Below are 10,905 nucleotides of genomic sequence, written 5' to 3'. Positions count from 1 at the left end.
ATACTCGAGGAACCGTCTGCATTATCTCCAAGCTCGAGATAGCATCCCACCTCGAGGATCCCCACCGAAGAGAAATCGGAATTTGCGAAGCTTTCCATGCCGTCACTCAACGCGAGGTAGTTTCAGATTTCGTGATTACCTTTCTAAAAAAGAAAGAATAAACGCAAGAAGCTCCAATCGCGGAAGCACCGCAAAGGTTCAAAGCGGTGCCTGAGTGTGAGCAACCCCTCAGCAAAAAATCTATCTCGTATGTATGTAAAGGAAGCTGTCCACATCAAAAATCAAATGGGGACCCCCCGGTACCCGAAGCTGGCTTGCATCCATGATAACATCCTCGAAGGCCCCAAAATTCGACACATTATCTACATGCAATTCAAAAGGCCCAGGCAGCCCAGTACTATCCGATCAATCCGGGATTGCCCCGAGGTACAACAATGGCCTCGAAAGGGAGCCATGTCGGTCAGTAGAAGAGCGGAAAGGATGCTCGCACCCGAGTCAAATATCAGCAGCCAAGAAGTAAAAGGAGGCAGTCGAAGGGCCTCGAGGGGTATGAACACATGCAATTACTAGGCAAAAATCAAAGGCAAATATCAAAGCAATATATTCATGTTCATAAAAATCCATGTACAACAGCCCCCGAGGGGTCATGGCATACGTTTACAGAAGCCCACGAAGGGTCTCTACACAGAAGTAAAGAAGCAAAAGTGTACATATAGTGAAGGTCTGGGTCCTAGTCCAAGCGGTCGACGATCCACCGCGGCATCAACACCTCCAAGTACCATCTTTCCCGGATGCATGACCTCAAAGAAAATATCTCCCAGAGCGCCTTCGAGAGCCCTGCCCCCACCTTCCGCACTGATATCCCCAAAAGTTGAACCAGGGAAGCGGGGAGGGATGAAAAAACACAATAGCTCTCCGAAGCTCGAGGACCCACTTTGGCAAAGGGAGCCTCGGAGAGACAGCGGACCGAACAAACCTCGGTCCTGCTTGTACAGCTACTTTGGATCCACTTCTTGGAGCGTCAAGCCGTGCAAGCTCCCGGCTCGGGGCAGAGTTCCACATCGAGCCGGGATACAAAGGTAAGCAGCGGTGTATAATCCGAGCCCCCTTTTGAGCAACGGTGTATAATTCGAACCCCCTTTTGAGCAACGGTGTATAATTCGAGCGATTGTCTACATAAGAGGGAGACTGACTCCTCATTCATCGCCAACTTGGGCCAACAGCAGTAGCAAACACCAACATGCCAACGACCGTAGCAGGACAACGCGATTATGTTCAACGAAGGGACGATCCGGCGAAGGGCCATAGTACAACTTAAGGGAGCTCCTCCTAACGGCCTTGGGGCCATAAGCCCCAAGCATGATGTTCAAAGATAGAAGAAGAAGACAATAAGTGATAGGAAAAACAATGCCAAATCACCCTATTTATAGGGGGAAACAACACGATCGTCGAGGCTCTGGAAGACTGACCGACGAATGCAATTATTGCATCCTTGAAAAACCGAATCGACGACAGTACTTTTACCTTGAAGAACGAAAATGACACAGTATTGAGCAAGAGTCTATGAGATATGCCATCTATCACAAAAAATTGCACCACGATGTGAATCGCCAGTGTAGTGTCGCCATTAGGAGTTCGAGGAGTCAATGGTCATAATTGTTTCCTATCGCTTCGTTCTGAGAAATGCGGAGACTATCTGTAAGCGGTCTCGGGGAGGTACCTCGAGACCCCGAGGACGTGAAGCCACAACTTATCCCTCTCCTTCGGGGCTTGTCAAGGCCCGATTCGAGGCCAAGATAAGGATAAAGAGGGGAAGCCCCCAAGACACGCGGTCGAGTCTGACAGGGCCGGCCTACCCATAGCCTACGCTGAGTCGTTGCATCAAACCATCACATCTCCATATTTCGTAAATTAAATATACATGCATTCGTGATTGAGTTCCCCTCCTATATAAAGGGGACTTGCCCTACCTTGTAAAGGACTGATGTTGCTCCATTTCTCCACAAGTGCCATAATATCTCGCTCTCCTCTTTTCTTACTAAAACTTATTAGCTCTTACTGATACTGAGGATACCTCGATATCCTTCACCTTCATATGTGTTCTTCATCATTAATATGATTTCTTCATCGTATAACTTGGTTTTGACTATAAAGAGCTTCGTTTGATTATATCTGTAACTGTTATACTACCCTCGATTGTCCCCGATAGCCCGAGCACGCTCTAGGTCGACCCCGAAGCCCCCATCGACCAAACCTATATCCGGGTAGCAGGCCCTTCGGTTCGATCATTATCTCGTTTTGACTCACGCTCCATCATTAAATTTCATATTACTAGCATCATCTGCTCTAACAACTAGCTCGGGAATAGATCACGTATTTTTAGAGTCCCATTTTACAAATTTAATTGTCGTTACCATTTTCACGGTAAACAGAACTGGTTGCCAAACTGGACTTCTCTCGAACTGATTGAGTTCATCTTGCATTGCATTTACCCAATTTGCATCCTGCAAAGCCTCAACAACATTTTTAGGTTCAATAAGAGATAGGAAAGCATCAAAAACGCACATATTCTTTAATTGTGATCTAGTTTTGACTCTAGAGGTTGGATCAATAAGTATGTTCTCAATAGGATGAGAACTTTGATACTTGTGAGATTTCACAACCAACTGATTTCTGCTAGATGTTTCTCCCATGCTCTGTTGCTGAGGAACAAGGTCATGAACAGGTTCCTTTAGGGGATTAGTTTCAGTTCCTATTTGATCATTTCCCTCTGTCAGGATGCCCTGGATGGAAGAACTTGTTCCATCACCTGTTCCTTCTTTTGGTGCCACTTTAGCTTGTGCTGAGACTTCAGCCAAATCTTTTACCAGCCCAATAGCCTCATCTTCATGCTCTTGTCTTTCAAAAAGAATGTTAGTTTTATAAAACACTACATGAGCACTTTCTTGTACACACAAAGTTCTTTTATTGAACACTTTATATTCTTTGCTATGTGAAGAATATCCCAAGAATACTCCCTCATCACTTCTGGGATCAAACTTACCAAGGGAGTCCTTTCCATTGTTATGCACAAAGCACTTGTATCCAAGTACCCTAAGATGGGATATATTTGGCTTTCTCCCTTTAAGTAATTTATAGGGAGTCTTCTCTACAAGAGGTCTAGTCATGCACCTATTGATGATGTAACATGCAGTGTTTACAGACTCTGCCCAGAAACTATAGGGCAGTTTACTAGAAAGAAGTATTGTCCTAGCCATATCTTCAAGAGTCCTGTTTTTTCTTTCAACTACTCCATTTTGTTGAGGAGTCCTAGGGGTAGAGAAGTTATGATCTATAACATGCTCATCACAAAATTCAGCAAACTTAGCATTTTCAAATTCAGTTCCATGAGCAGACCTAATGGATGCAAGTTGATTTCCTAGTTGTTTCTGAGTCATTCTAACAAAAGCAGTAAACATGTCAAATGTTTCATCTTTAGATATTAAGAATAGTACCCAGGTAAACCTAGAGTAATCGTTGTCACACCTCCTTTTTACACACCCGAAGGGTATAAGGGAGTTTTTTCCAATTTAAGTGACAATCGAAACGGGATTATTTTTATTAAATTTCAGAGTCGCCACTTTGGATGATTTTATGGTGTCCCAAGTCACCGGTTCAAATCCCGAATCGAGGAAAAGATTGACTCTGTATTACAGTCCGCGAACCAGAAATCTGGGTAAGGAATTCTGTTAACCCAGGAGAAGGTGTTAGGCATTCCCGAGTTCCGTGGTTCTAGCACGGTCCTTCAACTGTTATGAATGGCTTAATTATCTGATTTGACACATTTTTAGACCTATTGTGCAATTTTAAATCTTTAATCGCTTTTATTCATTTTTTAAAGAAAATTGCAACGTCATTTAAAATATGTCTTGAACCACGTCACAAAAATGCACCCGCAGTCCGCAACACATTTTATCTAATGTTGAGATTTGGAATTGGATCACATAAATGCGCACCCGAGTTTAGGAATGTAAATTATTAAAACAATGCGCCTAAAGCAACTACGCATTTGCAACTTTGCGAGATCCATGGAAATTCGCTAAATGGCGCGCCTCGATTTCTAAGGACAAAAAAGATTAATTAAACGAGGGCCATGCAAGTGTCATTTTTGTTTGGCACGACGCACCTCAATTTATTCTAATTAAAGCGTTTTCTAAACCAGTACATGAGGGCCATAAGCTATTCATGGTTAATATGGCACACCTCAATTTTAAAACTGTTAACCGCTTAATGAAAGCTGCAAGACTTCCATGGTCAATCCACAGAGTCTTAGAGACTCGTGGAGTTTAGGTCCAACTAGGAACAAAATGAAAATACGTTTAAGCTAAAAATCAAAACAATTATTGCCTACACGAATCTGACACTAAATATGCAGTCATGGATGAGTTGATGAGGTGAAAAATAGAAGACAAACATAAACAGAAGAACAGAAAAGAGAAGAAATAGACAGAAGAAGATGAGCAATGAATAATAAAATTGACAAATTAAAGCGAAGGAAAATACCCTAATGTCTGGACAGTGAGCATTCGAACAACCTTCAAGTCTTCCAAATTTGGCCGAGTCTGACCTTATTCATGTGTTCTTACCAAGAACACACGAACAAAGTCGAACTGAACCTATATCCTTGAAGAAATCTTGATTTTAAAGCCTTTGGGATTTTAGGTCTCAGACTTTTGTTTCCAGATTCGAAAAGTTCCACTAAGATTCGAGGGTAACGGGTCACAGATTAGGGAAGAGGGGGTGAAGGGGATTCCATGGTGTTATTTTGGTGGGGTTTGGGGTCAGCGCCGCCACCGGAGAAAGTTAGGGCGGCGCTAGGGTTTAAAATATTTGAGGCGTTCCGGTGGGATTTGGGAGAAACGGGGTAGGGATCTGGGATGGGGAGGTGAAGAAGAAGCGGTGGTGTAAATTTCACGGCGATTGGACGCCGGCTGCCGCCGTAGGCGATTTTCGGCGGGCGGCAGGCGGTTGTTCAGGGCGGCTCTAATGGGGGAGGGGGGGTTTCTGCGGTGAGAGAGATGAGAGATGGGGAGTAGGGGGGAACGTTTGGATATTTATATGTCAAGGGACCCCGACTTCCAAACCGTTCGATCAGGCAACTTCGACGGCTACGATTTAACGAGGCCAAACATGGTCGTTTGGAGTTAATGGAGACCGGGTAATGGGATTGGGTCGTTTGGGTGGCGGGTCAGGGCGTGGAATTGGGCTGGGATGGGTTTGTTTTGACCCGGTGCAAGGATTTGGGCCTGTGCGATTTAATAAAGCCGCCCAACCTGCTTTTCCTCATTTATTTTATTTCTTTTCATTTTTCAAAAATTCCTTTTCTTCTTTTTGTTTTTATTCCAAAATTAAATAAGAATCTAAATTAATTCCTAGAACCTAATTAACCTAAAAAAAATACTATTTAAACCTAAACGATAATTATCAAAATTAATTAACCAACAAATTAAAAGGAAAACTACTCAAAATCGAAGTTGGAATTAAAAGTTGCAAAATAACTATTTTTGTGATTTTCCCTTTTTATAAAAATAACTAATTACTAATTAATTCTTAAAAATGCAAAGTTAAATCCTAAAGGCACATGCAACATTTTTTTTGTATTTTTTTCAATAATTAAATGAAAATAAAAATGCACGGACAAATGCAAACAATTAACAGAAAATGCCACAAAAATCCACAAAATTGCAAACAATGGAAAAATTATTTTGTTTTTAATTTATGGGAGTAATTCATATAGGGTAAAAATCACGTGCTCTCAATCATCAACAAGTACCATCACAAATTTCTTACCACCTATGCTCAATGTTCTCATTGGACCACAGAGATCCATATGAACCAGTTCCAACGTCCTGGTTGTGCTTACCATTTTCTTGCTTTTAGAGGATGATCTTACCTGCTTCCCCCTTGCACATGCCTCACAAACTTTGTCTTCCTTGAACTAGATGTTAGGTAGCCCTATCACCATGTCCTTGGAGAATAATTTGTTGAGTTGATTCAGACTTGCATGACCAAGTCTTTTGTGCCACAGGAGGTGACCATTATCCAACACACTTCAGCAAGTGAGTTCATTTTCTGAAAGAGTAGACAAATCTACAATTTAAATATTGTTAACTCTTTTTCCCTGCAATACAATTATGTCAGTGGTAAGGTTAATCACAAAGCATTTGGTAGAGGTAAATGCTACAAGGTTACCTCTGTCACACAGTTGTGACACACTGATTAGGCTATAATTCAAGCCATCTATTAAGTAGACATTCTCAATGGAGTGAGAGTCTGTCTTACCTACCTTTCCAACCCCAATAATCTCACCTTTCTTCCCATTTCCAAAAGAGATATTACCTCCTTTTAAGTCCTCAAGTGAAAGGAACCGGTTCTTGCTTCCAGTCATATGTTTTGAGCAGCCACTATCCATGTACCATATTCTGCTGCTTCCCTTCACTTGGACCTCTTGTTCATCATCTGATTCTCCGATGGCCATAAGTGCTTGTTCATCTCCATATTCATCTTCTGAGTCCTCATCTGATGTTTCTCCCCAAGCAGTAACCATAGCCTTTGTTGATCCTTTGTTCCTTTTGGGTTGAACCTATTCCTTCTTCTTGTTCCTTCGTTCAGCCCTTTCCTTCTTCCATTAAATTTCCCACTAAGGACAGTTCTTGATCATATGATCAGTCTTACCACATTTGTAGCAACCCTCGTTGGTCTGTTTCTCAGGAGCCCTTGGTTTGTTGGAAGTTATACCTCTTGAAGAACCCTTTCCTCTCATTAGGTACTTTTTGAAATCTCTTGTGATCATGGCCATTTCACCATCCTCCAGATCTGCATCTTCAGCTATTCTGAGAGCCAGACTTCTTTCCTTCTTGGGTACATCCATTTTTATGGTTTGCCTCCTCAGTTCATAGGCAGTGAGGTTTCCAATCAGTTCATCCAACTTGAGGGTAGCAATGTTCTTTGATTCCTGAATAGCAGTGATTTTTCTGTCCCAAGTCACTGATAAGACTCTTGTCAAGATTTTCTCAACCTTGTCTTCTTCAAGAATAATTCTCCCAATAGATTTAAGTTCATTTGTTAGTGTTGTGAACCTTGTGTACATCTCCTGGATAGTTTCTCCTTCCTTCATAGTGAAATTCTCATATTGAGAATATAACAGTGTTCCTCTTGATCTCTTTACTTGAGGAGTTCCTTCATGAGCCACTTGTAAAGTGTCCCATATTTCCTTGGCAGTGGTACAACTTTGAATCCTGTTGTACTCCTCTGGACCCAGTCCACACACAAGCCATTTCTTGGCCTTGGCATTCTTCTCCCATTTCTTCAAATCTTCAACAGTGCAGTCAGCTCTTGTCTTTGGCACATCCACTTCTTCAGCATTCTTCTTTGTAGTTGCCAGGGGACCATCAGTGACTATGTACCAGAGTTCATAGTCCTCTCCTATGATATGATCTGTCATCTTGTTCTTCCACCAAGAATAGTACTGACCATTAAAGAGTGGAGGCCTAGCAGTGGATTGCCCTTCCCAGTTTCCAGGTGGTACACTCATCTTGATCTTTTCCTAAGGTGTTAACCTCTTCAAGGATAACCCACTCTGATACCAATTGATATTTTAAGCGTCAATACCACACAAGAGGGGGGGGGGTGATTTGTGTGGTACCCAATTCTCACAATAGAAGAACCTGGTTCTTCTAGGTGTTCCAACTACTACTGTTTGCGGAATAATAAACACTGAAAATAAAGAACAAAGAGATTATTACGTGGAAAACACCTGGCTCAAAAGGTGAAAAAACCACGACCTACTACTCAGTAGGATTTTCCCTAACTTCCACTAAAATCACTGAGCCAAAACAGCATTTTCAAAAACTCTTTGTAAACCTAAGGATTAACTCTAATCCCGTTGTGGCACACAGCCTCACTGTTGCGACAACTTCAAGTTAACTCTAACTTGAACACTCTAGGTACCTAATACAATTGCATCTATGAAATTTGAAAGGTACAATGTAAAATCACCTACTATAATAGAACTAGAATATAAGATAGACACTAGGAATTGGTTCTTCTATCTCATTCTAGTAGCTTCAGGAGTGCACACTCCAATCACACATAAATTGCTTGCAAAATCGCCTTGCTCTTTTGCTCTCAATTTAAGTTTAACTTCTGTTTATGTGCATTACCTGTAAAAGAGAACAACACTGACATTTAATAGGTTAGTTATCAGAGTTTGACTGGGATTCAATTGCTGCTCTTCTATCGTAGAAGAGTTCATGATGATCTCAAACTCTAACGCTCTCCTTATCCAATATGCAACCTTTTCGATCAGATCAGGAGATATTGCTGCTCGATCAATTAGACTTATCTTCTTCACGTGCATCTCACATGTACATATAGATCATGACTGTTTTTCACAAGATGGACTTGGGCCAACATATGCAGATAACTCAGTTTGACTAGTCAACGCCACCAAAGATCGAGTAAGGGCTCAAATTACCTCAAAGAGAAGGTGTTAGGAACACTTTGAGGTCCACAACTGTAGAGTCCCGACCGAGGTTAAGAATATGTGGATTATTATTACGCGAGATAATCAAATAAACAAAAAGAATAAAAAGATCGAAGAGTTTTACGAGAATTGGTACAAATCTTAGTGACTATCTGTACACGGCTAAAATCGGAGAGTCCGATTTTGTGGTCGTTATGCAACTTCGTAAGACCATCCCCAGAAACCTCGAGGCTCAGCTCGAGGTTCGACCCCGAGGGTTCTCAATGTTCGACCTCGAGGAAATGCAAATCGATGACTATGATGAACAAACGGGTAGTTCCCAAGGCACGTGGTTAAAGCTGACCAAGCCTATTAGGCTAGTACAAGCCTGTACCGTAGCATTAAATGGTTGTACCAGCCTCATATCCTTGTAATAAATGCATATGTACTATATTGGGATTCCCCCTCCTATATAAAGGGGATCCTTGTGATTTTGTAAGGGGATCACAATATTCAATACAAGAACAAGAACATTCTCTGCTCTCTAAGTCAAACATATTCTCCCTTGATTTTATTGCATACATTTATTGTCTTGCTTACATTTATTGCGTTTCATTGATTATTCTTCATTTATTACTCATAATTGATCATAAATATCCATCATCAAAACTCTTAGAATTGTTAGCTCTTCATCGGCCATTCACAGCCTAACGCTTATCTCGACCTCGAGGCCCTGTATAGACCAACTCGAGGCCCCAATTCTCAGCCACTCGGTTTGCTTGACACACTGCCTTCAAGCTCTCTCTTATTTTCTAGCCTCATACTTAACATCTACTACTTAAACAACTAGCATAAAAATAAATCACGTATTTTTAGAACCACAAAATCAAATCTAATTGTAATTACCATTTTCAAGGTAAACAGTTTGGCGCCCACCGTAGGGCTAAAAATAATAGTGATTGTTTTCTTGCTGGTTTGCTACATAACGCAAGTTATCTTTCACACTTTTTCTTCTCCAAGAATCTTTGATTTCAGGTCAAAATGTCTAACTCAGTGAATACACATGAAAACAACGGTCCTGAGGACCATGGAGAGAATGGTGTAGCTATTCCAGGTATTGGTGTGCCACCACAAAACCTTGAGGATGCACCAGAACCAATTCCAGTGGACGCAACACCCAACACGTCGACATAAGCTCCCACACCAACAGGAGTATACGCCAAGAAAACCAACAAGAAGCTCAAAAAACCCCGGCTCGGGAGGAACAAGAGGTTAGCCTTCACGTCATCTTCGAGATGTTACAGGTACAACAGCTGGCGATTGCTCAACTGCAAAGCCACCAAAAAACTCCAAGCAGTAGCACCAAAAACGGCTCCTCAAGCCAAACAAGTACCAGAAAGATCAAGCAACAACGGGTCAGTAGCCGATCCCGCTGTCATAAAGATGCTCGAGGACCTCACAAAGAGGATCGAATCGGGTGAAAAGAAGATAGAAGTCGATGACAAGAAGGTGGAGACCTACTATTTAAGGGCCGATCAAATTCCGGGCGCACCCCCGATCCTGAAGGGTGTAGATTCAAAGAAATTCGTACAAAAGCCATTCCCACAAGATGCTGCTCCGAAGCCCATCCCGAAGAAATTCTGAATGCCCGATCTTGCGAAGTACAACGGAACCTCGGACCCCAACGAGCACGCCACTGCTTACACTTGTGTGGTAAAGGGCAATGACCTAAAGCACGACGAGATTGAATCCGTTCTGCTAAAAAAGTTCGGAGAAACACTTTCGCAAGGGGTGATGATGTGGTATCACAACCTAGCCCCGAATTCGATAGACTCATTTGCCATGCTGGCAAATTCTTTCATAAAGGCACATGCCAGTGCCATCAAGGCGGCTACAAGGAAATCCGACGTCATCAAAATCAAACAAAGAGAAAATGAGATGATGCGGGAGTTTGTATCTCGCTTTCAAATGGAACGAATGGAATTACCTCTAGTCTCTGATGAGTAGGCAGTGCAGGCCTTCACCCAAGGTCTGAACGAACGAAGCTCGGTGGCTTCGAAGCAGCTGAAGCAGAACATGGTTGAATATCCCGCTGTGACTTGGTCGGATGTCCACAACCGATATCAATCGAAGATTAGGGTCGAGGACGACCAACTAGGAGCCCCCTCAGGCTCACTATATCCTAGCAAGCTTCTGGCAAAGGAGCCAAGGCCAAACAAGGAAAGGTACCAACCATACACTGAAGAAAAAAGAAATGCCCCAAGGCATAGCATACCCCGAAATGCCCGAAGGATAGATCGAGGTCAGAATCCTCGGGAACTCGTGAGCAGAGTCGGGTTTGACAGACACATAGGACCGACGGAGGCACCTCGCTTGTCTGAATATAACTTCAACGTTGACAT

Source organism: Nicotiana attenuata, unplaced genomic scaffold (genome assembly GCF_001879085.1).
Source record: "Nicotiana attenuata strain UT unplaced genomic scaffold, NIATTr2, whole genome shotgun sequence".
NCBI classification, from domain to species: domain Eukaryota; kingdom Viridiplantae; phylum Streptophyta; class Magnoliopsida; order Solanales; family Solanaceae; genus Nicotiana; species Nicotiana attenuata.
This window is presented reverse-complemented; position numbering follows the sequence as displayed.